Source organism: Podarcis liolepis (genome assembly GCF_965112155.1).
Source record: "Podarcis liolepis genome assembly, chromosome: 1".
Lineage (NCBI taxonomy): Eukaryota > Metazoa > Chordata > Lepidosauria > Squamata > Lacertidae > Podarcis > Podarcis liolepis.
Genome location: NC_139554.1, coordinates 80,353,749 through 80,359,777, shown reverse-complemented (window position 1 = coordinate 80,359,777; position 6,029 = coordinate 80,353,749).

Below are 6,029 nucleotides of genomic sequence, written 5' to 3'. Positions count from 1 at the left end.
CAGTAATCCACTGTATTTCTATACCTGAAGGAGCGTCTCCACCCGCATCATTCAGCCCAGACACTGAGGAGGTCCAGCTCCGAGGGCCTTCTGGCGGTTCCCTCACTGCGAGAAGTGAAGTTACAGGGAGGTAGGCAAGGGCCTTTTCAGTAGTGGCGACCACCCTGTGGAATGCCCTCCCACCAGATGTCAAGGAAATAAACAACTACCTGACTTTTAGAAGACATCTGAAGGCAGCCCTGTTTTGGGAAGTTTTTAATGTCTGATGTTTTATTGTATTTTTAATATTTTTTTGGAAGCCGCCCGGAGTGGCTGGGGAAACCCAGCCAGATGGGCGGTGTCTAAATAATAAATATATTATTATTATTATTATTATTATTATACTGGGTACAAAGTAGGGTGTCTTCCCTCCCCTAGCAACCCACTTGGTTCTGTGCTGGGCCCAGAGGAGAAACAGAATGATCTCTCCTACTTCTACCAGCCCCTTCACTTTCTTGCATGCAATTTCTTGTCACCTATGGTTACCAGGCTAGTGCTTAAATACAAGGCTGGCGTAATATCTGTGAAACAGGAAGAAAAGCCACAACCAATGTCAGACATATGCAAAAGGGGGAAAGGGGTATCAGCACCTGCTCCTGTGAAATTTAAGAGCTGGTCTTCTAGTTGCTTAGACTATCAAGCTAGCCTGTTCTGAAAACCTTTTTGGGAGTCAGTATCATCTAGTTTGCTGTAGCTTTCTAAAGGAAGGCGGTTTCCTCTGTTGATTAGGCTGTTCTTCCTCCAGTTTCCTCCCTTCGTCAGAGCTAGGTGGTGATGTACAAGCAGAATATCTCCACCTGACACCATCAGTTCAAGACCCATTACAGTGGTACCTCGGGTTACATACGCTTCAGGTTACAGACTCCACTAACCCAGAAATAGTACCTCAGGTTAAGAACTTTGCTTCAGGATGAGAACAGAAATCGTGCTCCGGCGGCGCGGTGGCAGCGGTAGGCCCCATTGGCTAAAGTGGTGCTTCAGGTTAAGAACAGTTTCAGGTTAAGAACGGACCTCCGGAACGAATTAAGTACTTAACCCGAGGTACCAACGTATAGGTTCAAGAACCGAAAATGCAGAAAATTTTCAAGAACGGAACATTTTATATGTTACTGTGCCTTTATTATAACTTTCCAACCAGCTAATAATTAAGAAATCAAATGACTGTTCTAGTCAATATAGCATTTTCATTTGCAAAAAAAACTATTGTGTTGCTAGCGAAAATGGCCATGACTCCATTCAATTGACAAGCAACATTGCAGTCTTGTGACTGCCTCACATTCCGCTGTGAAAATGACCAGCCAGCACTGAGAGGAATTCTGGGAGCTTCATGTTAAACAAGGCCTCATTTATTAGGTATGCATAATCAGTCCTATTTCCATATTTGTTTCCTTTAAGATGATGCTGTACTAGTAGTCAGATGAGCTGATCTTCATATGCGTGACAAATTGATAACAACACAGCATTTGTACAGGATTTTTTTTGGGGGGGTGTTATTTGCAGCACTTTACATATAATATATGGTGGTAATTCTTGCATCAGCTGTGTAAGTGTTGCAAATTGTGGTCTGTGTTGCAAATTGAGAGAGTTTAAGAGGCAGAAGGTGGGAGAGGGAGAGAGTAAGAGAGTAAAGCTAACCCAAGACCACCTAATTTGGCACATATGTGAAATTGACTTGAAACATACATGCACTTCCTTTTTCCTAACACTATACACAACAGAGAGTTTAGGACTGCCCCTGTTCACATAGATAAGGGTTTCAATATTAAACCTTCAGTATCTTCTAGGAATAAATAGTAAAATAATATTTCATTTCATTTGTTATTTATTTGTATAATCCCAATGTATTTGTGTGTGTGTGTGTGTGTTTACTATTTCACAGGATCTAAATCAGGAGCCAGGTATAATATGCAAATACAACGTGCTGACAGGACCTCACTCCTGTTAGCAATTGTGCTGCAGCGTTCTGCAATAACTGCAGTTTCTGGACCAAGCATCAGGGCAGCAATCCAGTCTTGAAATCACGGGGGCCAAGACTACTGTGATCAAGCTATCCTAGTCCAGGAAGAGTCAATGCTCTTGTACCATCCAAAGTTAGTAATAGGTAGCCCTAACCCAGGGGTTGTCAACCTGGTCCCTACCGCCCACTAGTGGGCGTTTCAGGATTCTAGGTGGGTGGTAGGGGGTTCTACGGCACAAACTGAATTGCTCCCACCACCGAGCACTGGTGGGCGGTAAGGAAATTTTACCATCAAGAAAGATTCATTAGTGGGCGGTAGGTATAAAATGATTGACTACTCCTGATCTAGCCATTAAGGCCACCTGGGCCTCCAGTTACAATGCTAGATCCCAGAGCACCCGCAGATGGCATATCTGCTTCTGCAACCCCATCCAAGGCAGGCAGTGTCTTAAGTTATCAGTCACAGGACCCCCCCCCCCCAGCACCTTCATCTTCCTTGGGTTCAGGCTTATTTTCTCTCATCCATCCCACTGCACAGTGTCTCCTGATTCAGATGTTGTGGAGAAGCAGAGCTGAGTATCATCAGCATACAGTAAGGACCCTGCCCCAGATTTCCGTGTTGTTGTTGTTGTTTGGATAACATTTTATTAATTTCCCAAAAATAACAAAAAACAAATAAATTCACTTTTAACAATTTCAGCCATAAATCTTAATTGACTTCCCTCCACTCCCCCTCCTGGTTCCATTATTTTACTCTTATTCATTCACGTCCTTAACATCTTATATTCTTAACAATCTAATTTTTAAACCTTATTCATCTTATTACAAGTGACTTTTAAAAGTTCAGCTAATGTAAAAGCCTATACACAAAGCTCACAAGATTAGGCTTTAAACATTCCCCTTATATAAAAGAAAAAAGAAAGGGAAAAAAACCAATGCCTTTTTGAGTTTCAAATTGTCTAATGTGTCCTGCATATTCACTGAATTATTCTACCAATCTTCTTTATCTTCTTTGGCGGTGGCTTCTACCTTCTATAGGGATGGGCCATGCCCCAGATTTCCCAATGACCTCCTCCAAAAGTTTCATATAGAGATGCCAAAGCATTGGGGAGGCTGAATAGTAGTACTCTCCCAATGCTGTTCTTTGGGCCTAGTCATGTAAGTAGGATTAAAACCACTGTAGCACAAGGCCCCTAATTCCCATTCCTTGGAGCTGGTCCAGGAGGATACAAAGCATGTGGCAAAAGCCACATAGAAATTGAGGCTCATACACTTTTGGTAAAGATAATTCATCAGGGCAACCAGGGCCAGGTCTGTCCCATGGTCAGACCTGAACCCAGACTGAAATTAGATAATATGTGATAGCTATGAATGCCTGCAGCTGCCCCTTCACGACCCTCTTAACCACCTTACTTAGGATGGAGTATTTGTGACTGGTCAGCAGTTAGTCCAAACAAAAGGGTCTAAGGCTGGTTTCTTTAGGAGTGGCCATATCGCCACCATTTTCAAAATAACACTCAAGAAAGTGTTCATCACACTCTGGGACCAACCAGGAAAACCTAGATTTACTAAGCCAAGAGGGTCAGGGGTACAGAGGGCTTGTGGTCAGACATATAGCTGCAAGCATTGTGTCCACATCATCAGGCTGCGTGAACTGAAAATAAAAATAAAAATCCCATAACACATCACAGACCAGCACTGGATATTTTGACTGGAACTGCAATGTTATCACATTGATGTTGAGAGACTTTTATCTTCAAAATGTGCAGCCAGTTGATCACTGTGGGTCCTCAAATGCTCCAGAAGTCCCTCTCCCACAATGAATATCAGCAGCCTCTGGACCTTAATAAATAGCTCAGCCTGCTGGTTGCTAGAGAATGCAATGCAAGCTATGAAATGTGCCCTTTTTGCGACCCACACTGCTACATGGTAAGTTATGGTATGGCTATGTGCACTAGCCAGAATAAGACTTGCACCAATTGGGCTTTAGCCTTCATCCAGCTTCCATCATAACCCATGGCTCCCTGGGCTCCACAGTGTCAGAGACAACACTCAGAGACAAGACACTCACATCAGCAGGAGCAGTCAGCCCTCAAATGAGGTGTTTGGGGGCAGTGTGCAACTGCATTGGATCTGTTGGATCCAAAGCCCCACAGATCTTCCAAGGGCCCCAGTCCTTGCTCACTCAGCTGGCATAGTGAAAAAGATCCCTCCTTTCCATCCTGGCTGGCATGAGTTGGCAGTATTTGGAATGTGCTGGTAGGTCTACCACATCACCATCACAACACATGGGCTCTGTAGATCACACAAAGCTTTATAAACTGTGAAAACAATATCAGCAAAGAATGTACGTGGTGAATGCCCCACATCATGTAAAAAGGTCAAGTTATCAACAAGGTCATTTGTTTTTATAAAGTTACAAAATGCACCTTTACAGCTGACAATATTGCTAGCAATAGAAAAACCAAAATAAAGCCAATTATAAAACAAGTGTTTGAGACAATGAGTTTTAAAAAAATATGTAACTAGGCAACCATGCAGCTTCAAAAAGGTGAATTTTCACAGACCTTGTCTGGCAGCCCTCTAAATAATAAATAATCATATTAACATCTGGAAGATTGTGTCAAGTTCCATATGGCTAGCAGTTCCTCTTCTGGACTTCCTGCAAAATACTTGTGATGTACTGAGCAGTTGTATGAATCTTCCTCAATATTTAAATCATGCATTCCAGCTGTAGTTCCTCATGGAGGCTGGAGACTCATCTTGCACAAACAGCCCAGAAAAAGGACCCCTTAGTGGAAGCAGGGCTTATAGTGACCAGGAAAACAACATAAAAGAATCTGCAACACAGAGGAAAGAGGACCTTTGCGCTCCATTCCCAAGTAAGTACTCAAAGGTAAGCCCAAGGGATGCTGAGAAGAAGTATACTTATTGTAGCTTTTGCCTGAATCTTACTTATGGGCATTTCGTAGTCAAGCGGGGAGGGGAGACACTTGGCTTTGCTCATGTTTTGTTCTGTGTCTGTGTGTGCCCTGTCAAATAGTTTCTCTGCCTTGAAAGTTAATACCTTATCTAAAAATATCCATATGCATACCTTACATCAGAGTCATAGAGAACCTGTGGCCATTCATGACCATTGATCATGATAGCTAGGGCTGATGGAGACTGCCTCCAGTGTAAAATAATTGGAGAAGAAGCTGCAGTATCAGGTTAAAACTGCCTTGGACACCTAAGTTTTGGATGAAAGGGGCTAGTTATATTATTGTTGTTGCATTTTTGCTGCCGGGGAGAATTGCTTTTGGGGATTTTTGTTTACAGGTGCCAGAATAACGTAGCTGGCTTTGGGTGCTATGCACCTTGACTTGGGGTGGAGTGTGGGTGGAGTGGGTGCCATTTGCTTCTCTGCCTCAGGCAGTAAAATGTCCTGGGCCTGGACATGTCATCCAATTGCTGCCTAGTCTTAACTTATAAGGGTGAACCCAAAGCAATTTTTAAGGCTGATCAAATACGTTGCGAATGCCTAATCCCAGTCAGCAATCCTAGTACCACTCCTTTGCATTAACTTAAATTTCTGAGCAGTTTTACTCATTAGGCAGCCCCTTTCCTATGTGAACAAGCCTGAATGGATAAAAATCAGCACACAAAAATGGGAGATTCGGCTCTCCCAGTTGCCTTTTTCTAAAAAGGCAAAAACCTTCCTGTTAAGGTTTATTTCCTGCGCTCAAGTGAGAAACGGCTAAAGCCTTTGTATAACTGATCTGTTATGCAGAGATTGCTCTGCAAGCCTTTAAAATATTTATTTTCTTCTTTTGAAAGTCAATTTACTGCTGGCGGAAGGTGCTGGCTTCACTTCCCCAGAGACTGGAGCCTGCTCTTGATCAGTATTCACAGAACTGAGGTGAGCACCAGCAGTGCTTGTTCCTCCATCACTTCCTAACAATGCGCCTCCCCTGAAAGGAGTGCCTCTTGTTTATTTGTATTTACTTATCTAAGACCATTTCTTATACTGCTCAATATATAAAATATGTTTAAG